Here is a 15207-nt window from a genome sequence, read left to right as displayed (position 1 = left end):
TTCGCACTCGTGGAAAAAGGCCCTCGGGTCTTCGTGGTCGGCACCTCCAAACTCAGGTAGCACCGCGGAAGTCGACACCTGGTGCTCCCTTATGACTCGGAGAAAATTTTATGCGGAAAGCGTAATCACGGTGCTGGGCGTAGCGGATCCTGCCGCAGACGTGAGGGACCTAGAGGTATGGGTCACTGTCGTGAAAGGGGTGACAAAGGTCGTCGTTGTCGTGGTTTCTCTAGTGAAGGGGGCCACGGTGGAGGTCACCACGTAAGTTGACGTCGACGGTGCAGTGACGGTGACGATCGGCGAATTGATGCTGGGTGTCTCCGTCGGCGTGCGTGTCGTCGTCGTCTCCAGACTAGCCTCCAGGTCCTGCTCGTTATGGCGAAAGGCGATGTCAAAAGTCCTTTGATAGAACTCCCCCAGGAAGTTGCGACGTGATTCCGCCAGGAGGTGGAGGTTCTCTTCTATCACGCGCAGGGCGCGGTCCAGTGCTTCCATGTCCTGCACCTTTTTCTTTGATCTCGTGAGCATGAACTATCTTTCTCTTCGACTTCGTGGGAGTGGCGTACTAGCCACAAATTAGCCCCACGTTGGGCGCCAATTACTATCATATAGGGGACAACGAAATCTCCGAAGAGGGTGGAGTTAGTGGAAACAAAATTAAACTGAACTATTGAAAGTCGTCGCCAATTGCCTGACGTAGCAAAACTGTTTATTTTTCCCCTGACTTGATTATTTGTTAGTTTATGTCGAAGGGAATAGGGCTCGCGGTTACAATATACAGGGTGACCCATAGAAAAAAGGCTTCTGAAGGCAACAATTCTGAGCGAAAATTTCGAAACAAAAATTTTCTAGCTCAAAAACTAATCGAGTTAAGACAAAAAACGGTAGTCAATCCGGAAGCTGAACAGAATTTGAAAATCATACTCTCGTTCATTGGTCAGACCCTCGTTACCTAGGAAATTGGGATGGCCTTGGACTTCACCTCTAGAATAAGTATTTATGATTGGTTGTTAATTTTTCGTCCTTTCTCAAATACTATTAAACTTAAGCAATTTTTGTTTTGAAATTTACCATCTGTATTGCTGTCGGCACCCTCCCTTGTTATCTGGGTCATGCGTTCTGGGACACCCTGTATTTGCATTATTTTTTCTAATATTATGTTGAATAGCAACGATGCCAGGGGACCCCCTTGTCTTACGCCTTCTTTTACTTCAAAACTTTCCGTTAACCTATTCTTTATTCTTACTCTGTTTTCTGTTTGTTGGAGTGTTAATTTTAGCATCCTGATTAACTTTGGAGTACCTTTTAGCTTAGTGCTCTATACAATGCTTTTCTATTGACTCGGTCAAAGGCTGGCTTGTTTGAAATCTATGAATAAGGCCATAGTTGGTTTGTTATATTGTCACGTTTGGGGTGACAAGGACGGGTAGGTTCGATTGGGGGGATGATAAATACAAAGAGACCATATGGGGCCACCCAGTAAAATATATTGAAACAGACTTACGTTCTGACGACAAACATTGGATCGAGGGGCAGACACCTGACGGAACAAACACAGACACTATCGGCACCACACACCACCAGTTCTTGTTCTCGTCAGTGGTGCTGCTCCCTCTTAAATACCGTCAAGGGTTTAGGTCATTTCCTCGTGCAAAGTTCAATATTGAGAAATGACATCATCATCGACACATTGCGATGTACCAAAGTTACTGCTGACTCTTACCATTTTGCTGACGTCTGTCGTCACTTGGTGACCCAGTATCAGCGAAATGGTCGAGCTAATTACGCAACGAGGAACTGACTCAAACCCTTGAAATATTATAAATAAACACTAAATCTAGGACATTGATATGACATCCCCCGGTTCCAAACATCGAACCCCGGGCGATCATCACCGTTACAGGATGAAACAGGCATCCAACAAAATACCGCACCAGTGTGCGTATGCCTGGTTCATCCCTCACATCAATTTTAATGGATCATACTGGATTAGCCCTAATCACAAAAACACTTTCGGCGTATGACGGCATCCCTCATGGAAGAACAACTGACACTGCGGAAAAACTTGGTCTCCAACATGAACATATAGTTGAGCCATTTCCCCGGTGACCTTGCTGACTCGACGTTGATGGTAATGCAGGTCGGGGTTCCAGACAGACGTTGTACTACGAAACCCCGATGATGATGTTGCAATGACCATGACCTGTCACTTGGTGTCTTGTGACGGTCGTCGCAAGGCCGAAGGAAATGCGTCCGATGATGATGAGGGTGGTAGTGACTGGCGAGGCAACGGTGACGATGCAGTAGGAACCGCTGGCGGTGGCCGACGTCGGATTTAGCAAGCCAGAGACGCTTGTTGCCACACTGCCCATGTCCCATGATGCTCGCCAGGTCGTTACCCCAGTCCAGCCACAGAATCCCTCCTGATGGATGGAAGAGGGGTCGTGCGGGTGATGGGGATAAGTGTGTTTCCCCGCCCACACCTCCTCGTTCCGCGATGACCAGTTGTCTCCCATGAGTTTGACCGGTACGCCCATTAACCTCACCTTGGCCTCCGTCGTTTGACCTGGCATAGAGGTGGTTTGAACTGTGGTGAAGGCTCCTCCAGTGATGATCCGATAAATCCCACCGCAGGTGGGTACGGAAAATATCTACAATGGAATCGTTACGCGAATTATGGGATGTCCTGTGAAGATTGACGGCCGGTGCGCCTTTTGGATAATACGCCGGAGTTTATCCTGATCTTCACCTGACATCCGATGATGAACAAAAAATTTCTTTTACGACGGAATTCTTTTTTCTCCACCCCCCCTCACAACATGGCGGCCTCCGGACGACTCAATCCCTTATAAGGCCCCGGGATTGGAACGTCCCCTCGTGGCGCCTTCAGCAGGATCCTGCGAAACTTGGGGTGCTTCCTTCTAGTTGTGGTCTTGATACCACCTTATGTAATTTCGCGCTTCTTTCTTCTATTAACAGTCTACCGGCTGAGAGGTCTCCTCCGACCTCCCCCTCGTCGTTTCCATTACTGGCCGGAACTTCTTCCTTTGTTCCGCACCCATATCTTCGAAACAACCGCCCTAACAGCCACACGACCAAGGCCAGTAATGATGGTGGTCAGACACACCCAGTCTCTGTAAGATAGGTCCTCGGCCGCAGTGGTAGGCACTCGTGCAAACGCACCTGCTAGGAGTCGGTTCTGTCTGTATACATAAACTAAAGCTAGGGTTAAAACTAAATTCCAAAACTGTAGGAAGTGTGAACTATATGGTTCCAGGAACGACGAGTTTTCTTTTAAATTCTCCATTGTTGCCTGTATTGTCCGAAAAACGTTGTTGTCCAGGAAGTTTGATGAAAGATTCACATGTGGCACGTGAAGAGTCCAATTTGGATTTAAACACTCTGAGAAATTCTCGAAAATTGGGTGTGAATCCTGTGCCATCGGCCTAAACTGCAGAGACTTCAGTTGTGACCATGTTGCAGGAAGAACATGGTTCAACTTGACCGCTACTCTTGACTGTTCCCCACATGGGAACCGTGCTGGAATGGCAATATCTCTTCCCACTAGAAGTTGGCAGTTGCACGGGAGATGAACTTCTAGTGCCCCTGGTTGAGACAGAATGTCCGTAGAAAGACGCTGTTGAAAATTTGTACAATTTATGGAAATTCCCGCATGAGGATGTGTTAACACGTATACATCCTCCTGAACTTCAGAAATAATTAGTGCCTGCGATGTGTGGCAACGGAAGGAACAGTGAGCGTTGAGCTCATCAACCGTCGCCCCGGTATACATTTTTAGTGCACACTGAGGTCCATACGCACCATGTGAATTAAACCGAGCGATGTAACAAAGCCTGCTGTCGTATGGTTTACAATTATGTAAACTGGAACCAGACAACGGCCGGACGGATCGGCCCTCAGATGTAGAAGAAACTGCCAAAAACATCGTGTCGTGCATTAAGGTACATGTTTGGTTTTTCCATGCGAATGGGGTTGTGATCAATTCAAAAAGTTTCCATTGAAAGTTTTTGTGAACCACGGGAACTCGGACCTGGACAACTAGTTCATTTTTCACGAGAGTGCAATCAGCTAAGGGTAACTTATAATATTTAGAAACCTCATGTGCTGGGATTGCCAAATCCATATGAGAAGACATCAGCGTTTTACTTAGTGACAACAAGTCCGAAGAGAAAGTTTTAGGATTAACAATTAATTGTGGGATATGATGGTCCTTACAATCCTGCATGATCTGAGCATCTCGCAATAGTTGGAGTAAATACATTGATTTTTTTGAATTTTCGAAAATAAGGAATAGAGTTCTTTGAAAATCTTTATCATTCTCGATCTTTTCATTACTAACGCGGTGAGACATTTCGATATCGTGTTGCATAATAAGTTTTACTTTATCTTCCAAATCCCTGAATGAATTAGCCTCTTGTGCTGAATAGCTCTTGAAAGCACCCGTCACATTGCCAATTGAAAGAAGATCGGCTTGAAGGCCAGAATTTAATAATCTAAGTTGATCCCGAAATTGACGCTCCTCCGTAACCAAGGTATCCAATTTTCTTTGAGTAGCAACTCCACAACACCAAGATAATCCCGAACCAATAAAATCAAGTGCGCGTTCAGAACGTTGCGTAGAAGAAGTTGCGTAATCATTATAAAATGAATCTGAATCTTGATGTAGAGAAAAAACATGTGGATTAATGGTATCGTTAAGAAGCCGGATGTTATCGAAAAAGTTAATATTGAGGTCTTCCAATTTCTGCCCCATAACACACATTGGTCGTTGTTCGTTGGTAGCGCATAAATTGCCGTAGGCGTAATCTCGGCTCTCCTCTGACATCTCGAGATCCAACTTGGTCCATTCGGTACGGTATGTGATTGGGATGGATGCTTCATACGGAACTGAATCCGGAAGTGGCTTCCAGTATGCACCGGATGTTATCTTCACCGGCAGAGGAGCCACGGCGGTAATCACCGTTGTGATAAAAAAACTGGAAACAATCAATTTTTTGTCGAATAATGCGAGAAATTAATTAAAGTTGAAAAGCAAAACTTTAGCTATAAATCAATAAAATGGACTAATTGCTTTCAGACGCTTGTTTACGCTTAAAATTGGTACAAGTAAGAGGCCTACTTCCGAAACGGTTGTTTATCAACACTGTTGTAATTCGAGAATCGCTGAGCCAACCAAAAGCAACATTACACCGAACAATTTCTTGCACGATCACCTTGACCATGACCATGACATTAGAACACCCGTTAAAGAACCAATTATCGCCCTTAATTTTCTTGAGTTATAGGGGTGAAAACTACAAACTTGACCCAGTCAAGTTAGCTTACCCCTACCCCATTGAAATGAAGAAGGTTATCAATCTGAAAGCAAGTTTATGAATTCCCAAAGCATAAAAGAAGAAAAAGAAAAAAATAATTAATTAAGAGAAACATAAGAAGAATTTTCGTAGGATCTATATCTTTTCGTTTTGGCCTTCCTCTTGTGTGATTGTCCGGGTTTGAATTTCTTCTTCCTCCCATGGCGCGTTGTAAGGTAAAATTCGGTTTACATGAATTGTATGTGTGATTGGTTTCTTTTTTGTTCCCATTTTTACCACATAGTTGACGTCGCTTCTTTTTTCTATAATTTCATAAGGACCATGCCATCTAAGTAAGAGCTTATCGCTAAGTCCCACTTTTCTTCTAGGTGTGTAGATTTTCACTTTATCTCCTACTTGAAACTGTACATCCCTGTGTTTTGCATCGTAACGTTCCTTGTCTCTCTTCTGCTTCGTTTGCACGTTTTTGACAGCTTCCTCCCGGGCTTCCTTTGTGGTTTTAAGGTAGCTGGTCACATCGAACCCCACCTTGGATAATAAACTTGCTTCTGTTGGTAGGACAGCTTCGCGGCCGTAGATTAACTTGAACGGTGAAAATCTTGTACTCTCCTGTATGCAACAATTGTATGCGAACGTAAGATGCTGAACGTATAAACACCAGTCCGTCTGATTCGTGTTTGTGTATAAACTGAGCATGTCCCCCAAAGTTTTGTTGAAGCGTTCGGTTAAACCATTGGCTTGCGGATGATAACTTGTCGTAAAAAAGCAGGTGGTTCCCATTTCCCTTAGTAGATTTGTCACTAATTCCGATCGGAAGACTGCACCACGGTCGCTCACGAGATAACGTGGAGCGCCATGCTTTGTAATTATGAAGTCCACCAAAAAACCAGCAACCTGTTTAGCTGTGTCATCCCGCAAAGCGGCGGCTGTGGCCCAACGCGTAGCATAGTCGGTGGCCACCACGATCATTGTCTTCCCCTTCACTGATTTTTTAAATGGTCCCAAAAGGTCTATTCCTACTTTCTCAAATGGGTGTGGTGTTATTTCGATGGGGTGTAACAATCCGGATGGTTTTACTCCCACGTTGCCCTTTCTTGCCTGGCAGTCTGGACAACCCTTAATGTAACGTTCAATATCACGCCGCATACCGTTCCAAAAATACCGCTGGCTGATCTTTCCCAAACATTTGGCAAAACCCAGGTGTCCCGAGAGAGGTTCGTTGTGATTGGAAAAGAGAATTTCTGTACGTAGGTTTCTGGGGATGACTAATAAATCTTCTAATCCATTCTTGCTATGGTTTTTCTTGTACAAAACTCCATCCTTCACCTTGAATTGATTTGCTCGTTTTCTTTCTGACAGTGAAGATTTCGATTGATCATCCGACAGAATAGCCATTATTTTAAGGATTTCCGGGTCTTGTTTCTGTGAGTCTGAAATTTCCATGTTTTCAAGTAAGTTAGTCGGGATGTCTTCAGCCTCATCTTCGTCATCTTTCCCTGCGTCTCTGACCGGAAATCGTGAAAGGCATTCTACATCTCCGTGATTTCGGCCAGGTCGGTGAATGATTTCGTATTCGTGTTCCGCCAATTTCAAAGCCCATCTTGCCAGTCGCCCTGTTGGACTCTTCAGTGTTTTCATTTGGCAAAGCGCGTGGTGATCTGTCAGGATTCGGATGTGTTTACCGTAGATGAGGTGTCGCAAATATCCCAAACTCCAAATCACCGCAAGCGCTTCAAGTTCCGAGACAGTGTAGTTCTTTTCGGCCTTAGTTAGGCTTCGCGAGATGTAAGCCACTGGGTGCCAATTCTCCTGATGTGGTTGAAGAAGTACGGCGCCAATGCCATATCCGCAGGCGTCAACCCGAAGTTCTACGTTCTGGTTTGGGTCATAATGTCGGAGGACTGGGCTTGTTACTAGGCGTTGTTTAAGGTCATCGAAGGTGACTTGATGGTCCAGTGTCCAGTGAGAGTCCGTGTCCTTTTTCGTAAGTTCGTGTAAAGGGCGAGCAATTGTTGAAAAATTTTTGATGAATTTTCGGTAATAATTACAAAGACCCAAAAAGGACTGAACATCTTTAACTTTCCGTGGAACCGGAAAATTCTTAATAGCCGTCAATTTATCCTCATCAGGTAAAAGTCCATCCCGATTCACGACATAACCCAGAAGTTTAACTTCTGATTGCGCGAAGAAGCATTTGGATGGTTTCAATGTCAGATGTGCGTCCCGCAGTCTACGTAGTACTTTCTCCAGTCTTCGTAGATGTTCCTCGAAAGTAGTTGAAAACACAACTAGTTCGTCGATGTAAGTCAAAACTTCTTTCCATTTCATATCGGCAAAGACCGTATCGGCAAGATGTTGGAAACTGGCAGGAACATTCGTGAGACCGAAAGGCATAACTTCAAACTCGTAAAGTCCATCTGGGCAAATGAAGGCTGTTTTTTTCTTACTATCCTCGGCAACTCCCATCTGCCAATAACCGCTATAGAGGTCAAGGGTGGTAAAGTAATTTGCTCCTCCGAGGTACGAAAGGATGTCGTCAATTACCGGTAGGGGGTAAACATCCCGTTTCGTCAGTGCATTCAGTTTCCGGTAATCCACACAAAACCGGTAGGTGTTATCCTTTTTCTTAACCAGGACTACCGGTGATGACCAACTCGAAGTGGAGGGGCGGATAATCCCATTTTCCAACATCTCGTTGACTTGTGTTCGGATGATTTCTCTCTCCTTCTGGGAAACTCGGTACGGTCGACTGTGGACAGATGTTGCGTCACCGGTATCGATATGATGTTTTACCAATTGCGTGAATCCCATCTCTGCCGTGCAATTTGCGAAGACATCGCGGTATTTCTTGAAAAGGGATAGTAATCGACTCTCCTCTTCTTTGCTTAAACTGTTGTTGATGTTGTACGAAGGATTATTGATGGGTGTCCCTGTGTCTTCTTCGACGATTAAGAGTTGGGGAATATCCAAATGATTTTTTGGCACCAGAAAACCCCTCAAAAATTTTCCGAGCCGCATACCCCGACAAACTTACCTCAATCTTTTTTTGATGAAGATCTGGCTTAATAATACATCTATGTTCAATACAGAAATTGTTATTTACAATAAAGGTGAAATTATCTATATTAAGGTCCCGTTGTTCCTGTGTCTTCCCGAAAATTTTTATTCCCAAGCTGTTAGTCACACCAATCTTAATTAAGCAATTATTACTAATACAGACTTTAAATAGTTCATCCTCGTTATATTCCCTTAATAAATTTAATCCATTGTAGTTCTCAATCGAAATCGAAATATTCATGAGTCTCTGCTTGTATTTCTCTCAGAGTATAGATTTGATCTATAGTGCTTCGATCTTCTCTGAATCCACATTGGTATTCTCCGATTGTATTGTTCATTAGCAGTGCGAGCCTATTTTTGATGTGGGTTGCTAATATTTTATATACAACATTTAATAGTAGTTCTGACATTCGGTTTTGTTTTCTTTTTTGTGAATTGGAATCAATATCGCTTCGGTCCATTCCTTTGGCATTTCTTGTTCCCATATGCTCTTAAGTAATTTTTTAATGTTGTCTATCAGTTGTAGTCCTCAATATTTAATCATTCCATTTGTTGCGCTGTCATTTCCTGCACTCCTGTTGTTTTTTAATTTGCTAATAATCGTTTCAATTTTCTTCAAGTTTGGTGCTTGTTCTTCTGTGTGACCATGTTGCGCAGACATGATCGTGTCGGTTCTTTCTTCATGAAGACCTTCGTCTGAGAGACTCTCTTTGTATAAAAGTTGATCGAAGAAGTCTTTCCAATGGATTTCCTGATCATCAGTTATCATTTTTCCTCTTTTATCCCTCAAGTACACGGGTTGTGGCTGGTATCTAATCTGATTATACTTATAGTTTTTTCTTCTATATCTTTCAGCTTTTCTTCAAAATATATTCTTTTTTTGTTGCGTAGAACTACTTTAGTTTTTCTTCGTTGCTTTGCATAGATATCTTCTGCTTCTTTTACTTGCATTCATATGCATAATGTTTAAGTATATACTTTATTCTTTTTTAATAACTGCTACATAAGTAAAAGCATAAACTTGTTAACTAAGTGTTTACTTAATGTAGACAGTAAATACTAGTATTTTCTTTGGCCCATCAGTACTTAAAAATTTTCAAGCTGCTTTTTGGGAACTTGCATTTATTTGTGTGTGGTGAAAATGGCTGTTTTTATGAATATTAGAAAGATAAAACACTATACACGAACGCGTACCTGTTTCAACGACGTGTATAAAACTTCATATCGTTTAGTTTAGTTTAGTTTTGATTTCAAATAGAGGGTGTTTTTAAAATCATATACAAAAGAGTGTAGTAATTCCTTGTCACAACTTGGGCCTATTTATAGAAAACAGTTTTAGTAAAAGTCTTTTTGTTTTAGAGATAAAATTACACAAAAATTTTAATAAATCTGCTGATTTAAAAGTGAACATAAAATCGAGTTGCTGGTTGTTTAGGAAACAAGTCATTCCAGGTGCGCTTTTTGCCTGTGATGTAGAAAGTACATGGATTGGGGTTAATTTTACCTTGTTAGGTTTTTATTTAAAAATCGTTTTTTATTCTTTATGCTCCTGTTGCACATGATTTTCAAAAACAACCTGTATAATTTTTTTTTTGATAACGTGGACATATCATCTTTTTTGGGAGTTTTTCAGCACAAAATTTCCTTTCAGAATCCATTTTCAGAATGTTTGTAACAAAAAAAAATTCAAAATTGTTCGACCGCGTAATTATTATATTTTTTGGAACGCTTCGAAGTAAATAAATAATAAATTTATTTGAAAAAATATATTTTCAAACTTTGCGCTAAGAATTTCAACTCTTATATCTTCGGAACTAAAGCCCGTCGCGTAAAATCCTTTGAGGCTTTTACTAAGGAGATCGACCACTACAGCATATACAAAAAAAAATTAAATCCGTGATTCCCATCTCTGATAGTTCCTTATCAGTACAAAAAAAAAGGATTTGTATTAAATATTGTTTATATTTTAAAGCTGTTATCTTATCCATGCAATTTTCAACACCCATGATTAAGAATGAACCTCAAAAATCATAAAATCGATTGCTATGTTTGTATGACTGTAAGAAACGGATTAAGACAAATAAAAATAAAATAAAATATAATGAAAATAAATAATAAATTAATAACTAATAATTTTAGATTTCTTAGAACAAGTATATTCTTCATAAATGGATGGTCTTTTGCTCAATCAAATCTTTGAAACTGCTCCACTTTTAATTGCAGTTGCTTGGTGGGACGATTATGAAAGTTTAACACTTGTAAATGAGTTTACATGACAACAGTTTAAAGAAGAAACTGAAAATTAATACATTTCTGAGACTACAGGCTGCAAAAAAAACGACTAACAAAAGAAGTAACATTTTTTATTATTAATTGTGCATCTATTATTTTTATATAAAAATTGGCTGTCGAGTCACTTTAGTAGATATGTTTCTTACCTTATTGCCTGCGAAACAAATTTTACGTTCACGACAACAAGTAAAATTACACAGCCGTGCGTTGTCATCTACAATGATCTTATTGCTGTTTTAGACTATAAATAATTGAAATTGCAGAGAAAAAAGCTTGGACAACCTGAAATATACATCAAATATTGGCATTTTTGGCACAATTATAAATATACTTTCAATGCCATGTTATAGTTGAGGGTGATATTCTCAGAACATTTGATTTTAAACCTAGGACCCACCATCATCAAAAACATTAAATACATTTTTTTATTTTGCTCAGACCAGTCATACCATTCTACTTGAACCAACTTTTCTAAAACTCCGACGGACTATGAGAGGAAAATAAGTTTTGTCCAAGGTTAAGACTTACAAAATTTTCTATTTCTTGACCACCTACAACCATTCCTCCTAGTACCACAAAACCGGTCAGCCCCATTGTCGCAATTCGAAGATATTGCGACGATAAGGAACCTCCAAACTAAAGATAATTAATAATAATGGGAAAGAAAAGTTAAAATTTACGGCAAAATAAAATAGAGCGATACTAGCCATTTCGATGGTCCCCACGAGTTGATAAGGCAGTACGAATATTTCTGTTCGATGTAAAGCTTGCTGAGCATTTCTAAAATTTGAGTAATAAAATTAATCACACAAAGGGTCTCCGTACTCATAAATTTGTTGGTAGTTCTTGACAAGTTGGCGTAGTTCTCTTGTAATGGTGTTGTGGTAGTTGGTGTAGTTAAGACTTTTGTATGAATTTAAAGAATGTATATAATAAATCAACATTTTTTTTTGGAAAGCCAACAAATCAACATAGAGTAGGAGGGTAAAAGCAGGGGTACCAATTGCCCGGAAAGCAAAAATTGGCTCTAAAATCACTTTTCCAATCCAATAAACGAAACCACCCTAGAAGTGTATAAAGTATATATTATATGTATTCTAACACTATTTGTACTATTATTATTTTAATATACAGGATGTTTTTGAAATACAGTAGCAAACAAAACCCGGCAATTGGCTAAGACAAAAATAGAATCAATGGACAAAAAATGCTAGATGTTAAAGTCTTTTTGTTTTAAATTAACCGAATACTTTGTCAAAATTTCCTGTTCACTACTATAGTAGGAATTTTGTAACTTTGGTTTTACTCCGCCCACATGAACAGATGACGATTTGAATTTGTCGAACTAAGGAATGGCTAGCCTCGTTTATCCAACAGAATTAAAAATTTGACGGCTTTAGTGTCACACTTGTCAAGAAGATTTGCAGTCTTGCAGGAATTCAATTAATCGTGAAACCTTCGTGAATTTTTATGGTGTTTCATCTTCTAATGTCTGGACAGACTTTCATCCAAAATTATATTGGCCTAAAAGGTAGGCGGAGTTGAACCAAAGTTATAAAGTTCCGACTAAAAATTATAATTTTGATTGCTTAGCAACAATGCAAGGTTTGTTACACAGACAATCAAGCAATAATAAGACAGTTCAAATGACGTATATTTTTGACACAGCGTTTGACACAACTAAAACAAATCCGCGGGACGTTTAAAAAAGCTAGGTAAAGGATGCTTTTATGTTTTTCTTATTTTTATAGTCCTTTAATAAATGCAATATTTTAAAGAAACAAAGAATTTATTTTTAAATATAATAACAATAATAAAAACTTAATTTAGATGAGATTCAAAATCTGTTGTTGTGCCTTATCACTGCTTGACCCAAGTGCACTCTAATTAGTATCGTGAGGATAGTAATTTGTAATTATGTAATTAGTGTTAGGATGAAATTTACATCAATCGAAAAATCGAAAGCTAACAACAATTTTCTAGCAGTAATGCCTGACAGATCCCTTCAAAGTCTGCAAAGTCTAAGTATTTTCCACACGTTTTCCATGTGCTTATGTCAGCAACTAATAACTTCCGAAATTTTTATTTGATACCAAATTTATTCTGGTACCCAAAAGTCGTAATTATAGTCATCAAAATGCCACTTATTTGGGGTACCTCGATCAAGCTACGATTACGCATGCCAAGCGGTCTTGAATCCATTCATAAAAATCTTCAAAAAGTGCGTTTGATCGAATTGGCTTACAATCCAGAGTTGAGTGCCATGCGATCGTGGACTAAAAAATGCTTCTTTGTGGAACCTTTTACACCAGAAAGCAGAGATCTAGGAAGTTTTTCTCTGTATTTAATTTGTTGGGCTTGTTGAGTTGCCAAAATTTCTGGAGCGGATCGACATCATCAATTTTTAAGTCAAGAGGAGTAGAAATTTTGGTAAAATGTGGGACGCTATTATACACATATTAGATAAAGCCGTTTGTATACCATTGACTTAATCCAGGGTGGTGTTTGATCGTGGGACTCGACGGGTACAAAAAAAAGTCCTAAAATTATTATTATAAAACTGTAAACATAGATACTAAATGCCTGATAAAAAAGGTCGAAATGTTAGAAACAATTTGGTAATTGCCGCATTTCTTCAACTGCAATGACAATTATTATGACATATCAGTTAGCATTCTAGATTTAAAAATTTGAGGGTAGGTTCGAACGAACATCTCACGGTAATGGTCGAGACTGGCCAAAGTAGTAATTCGCCCATCTGCGCTTAGTGTCGCTCTATTTGCCGAAGTTCCTAATTTTTTGAATGGATTGAATCGTCTTACTATTGCTTAATCGTGTATGGTTTGTTATTTTAGGTGGATATTTTTATCAGTAGTGCTCCAAGTAAGTGGTAAAAGGTGTTTTTTATCATTAGAAAAAAAAAAGAATAGTCAATTCGATTCCTTAAGGCTGCCAAAGATTGTTCAGTTTTTAGTAATGTATTTCAAAAACAACTATGAATAAACGATTTTGAGTAACTTTTCATTATTTATGACACTAAAAATCGTTTAAGAATGTTTTAGTATGATTTTTGAGGATAGAATAACGCAATTCTAATGCCTTAATATTGAAAATTATATTGAACGACAATTAATTTTTTTATTTACCCATTTTTTGAAGATTCCATCAACGATGGGTATCACGTACAAAAGGTCATAATCTTCTTTTGTGGGACAGCAAAATGAAAGTACCATCAGCAATCCACAGGCTAGAGAACAAATCATATACACAGTGATCCAGAAAGTCAGTTTCTCAGACTTTTGTCGAATTTTTAAATTTGCTTCGTTAAATTTCCAAACCCGAATGTGTGGAAAGTGTGTTGTTACAATATTCGCGGCGAGGGGTTGATAAAAAGAACACATCAACACCTAAAAAATCAAAGAAACAGGTAATCTTTTTTACGGATATGATTTTAACTTATAACTTACGTAGACTAACGCAGTGTAAATTGTACTGTACTGAACGAAATATTGCAAGTCAAATTTTTTCAGAAAAAGAAAAGTTTGTATTGTGGTCATTATAACTATTATTATTGTAGTTATATTCTGCACAAACTTAAAACATTTTATGTGGAAAATGCCGACTGTTAAAAACTCACAGATTTTCTTGTAGTGAGAATCTAAAAAATATTAGGTGAGTAAAATTATAATCCCCATAAAACTGTAAGAATAGTTATCATTTGTATAGAAGGCGAAAAAGTGTTTCTTTTCTTGGCCGAGTTTTATTTTAATAAGTAGAATGGTAGAATCTGTATTTTTTCTATATTCGAAAAAGAATCGTAAAATTAACTAGGTGGTTTACTGTATTGGATTTTTTATAATCAGACCAAATAACAACAATAACTAATGCAAAGCCTTTGTTGCTTTTTTTAATTTTTAATTTCTCTACAATCCACTATACAGTATGTTCCCTGATTGAGTTCACAAAAGGGAAAAAATATATTTTTTTCCATTTTACAAAAAAATGACAAAGGAATAACATTTTTTGTTTAATTCAAAACAGATAAATCTGCAATTAAAATAAATATTTTTTTTTATATTTTTATTTATTGAATTTTCTAATCGTAAATACATAATAGCAGGATTCAAATATCAAATGTACATTAAAGATTAAAGGAAAATTTAGCCAATTAATGTGTGAGTATTAAAAAATCGGATAATAAATGCAGTTGCATCCGAAACAATAATTGAGAAAATTGGAAACAGTCGAATTACGAGTTAGAATTATTAAACTATGTGCTGAAAGAAGTGGTGCGTTAATCGAATAGATACAATTGCTTTGAATTGTAAGATATGGGTACCCCGTACACTAAAACCACCTAATAAACATAATGTGAGGTCAATGAAATCGATGAACTGTCGTTCGATCAGACGATGCAATTCAGCAATAGGAAATGCAACGTCTTGATTTGAGGGGGTTCATCGGCTCCTTGACCAATGGAGTTTTGTAAGACGGGAGTCAGTAGTTAGTTGTTAGTTGGTGT

This window comes from Gnatocerus cornutus, chromosome 4 (genome assembly GCF_029298725.1).
Source record: "Gnatocerus cornutus isolate USDA-ARS CGAHR chromosome 4, icGnaCorn1.1, whole genome shotgun sequence".
Taxonomy (NCBI): domain Eukaryota; kingdom Metazoa; phylum Arthropoda; class Insecta; order Coleoptera; family Tenebrionidae; genus Gnatocerus; species Gnatocerus cornutus.
Note: the sequence above shows the minus strand (reverse complement) of the source record.